This window comes from Gossypium arboreum, chromosome 11, assembly GCF_025698485.1.
Source record: "Gossypium arboreum isolate Shixiya-1 chromosome 11, ASM2569848v2, whole genome shotgun sequence".
Taxonomy (NCBI): domain Eukaryota; kingdom Viridiplantae; phylum Streptophyta; class Magnoliopsida; order Malvales; family Malvaceae; genus Gossypium; species Gossypium arboreum.
In genome coordinates this window covers 96,418,072-96,419,146 of record NC_069080.1, presented here as the reverse complement: position 1 = coordinate 96,419,146, position 1,075 = coordinate 96,418,072, and the positions used below count along the sequence as shown (strand labels likewise).

The window sequence follows — 1,075 nt, the reverse complement described above, 5'->3', positions numbered from 1 at the left end:
GTCAATTCAGTATAATGCCTATAAAAGATCCTCATCTTCATTTAAGACTATTTATGGAGGTGAGCGACTCTTTCAAATTAGCTGGAGTTTTCAAAGATGCATTACGATTGAAGCTGTTCCCATACTCACTAAGGGACAGAGCTCGAGCCTGGTTGAATTCATTGCCACCAAACTCAAGAAAGATTCCTCATGAAGTATTTCCCACCTAGTAAGAATGCTAAGTTGAGGAACAAGATCACTGCTTTCCAACAAATAGATGATGAGTCCTTGTATGATGCATGGAAACGATACAAAGAGCTATTACAGAAATGCCCTCATCATGGAATCCTACATTGCATCCAAATTGAGACATTTTATAATGGCCTTAATGATCACACGAGGATGGTAGTGGACGCTTCTGCTAACGGTGTTCTCCTTTGTAAGTCCTATAATGAGGCTTACGAAATCATCGAGAGGATCCCCAGTAACAATTATCAATGGCCAACCAATCGAACCGCGTCGAGAAGATGAGTCATTAAAATACATGAAATGGACGCTCTCACTTCACTCACATCTCAGGTATCTTCAATATCCTCAATGCTTAAAAATCTTACCACTAATGGGTCTAACAATTTTGTAGCCCAACCACCTCGCCAATTTGAGAGTATAGCCTGTGTTTATTGTAGGGAGGGACATTTGTTTGAAGAATGTCTATCAAACCCTGAATTCGTATATTACATGGGTAACCAAAACGAAAATCGAGGAAGGCAAGGACTGCAATCCAACTTCTATAACCTATCATGGCGGAACCACCCGAATTTTTCCTGGAGTAACCAAGGGGCTGGAACCAATAACAATTATGCTCAACCTAGACCAACTTAGCCGCCTAGTTTTTCCCAACAAGTTCAGAAACCAGCTCAGGCCGAATCATCCAATAGCTTAGAGAATTTATTGAAGGCATACATGGAAAAAACGATGCCACTCTAAGGAATTTGGAGAATCAAGTGGACCAACTGGTTACTAAACTCAGGAATCGACCACAAGGTGCTTTACCTAGTGATACGGAGAATCCGAGGAATCCAGGGAAGGAGCATTA

At 41.2% G+C, this 1,075-nt stretch overlaps 1 non-coding gene across 1 annotated transcript; it reads right to left on the bottom strand.

Moving 5' to 3' along the window:
• Window positions 1-219: 219 nt before the first annotated feature.
• LOC128284646 (small nucleolar RNA R71) lies at window positions 220-326 on the bottom strand. Its single transcript, XR_008275068.1, has one exon. It is a non-coding gene; the product is annotated as a small nucleolar RNA R71 (small nucleolar RNA).
• Between the last annotated feature and the right edge of the window lie 749 nt (window positions 327-1,075).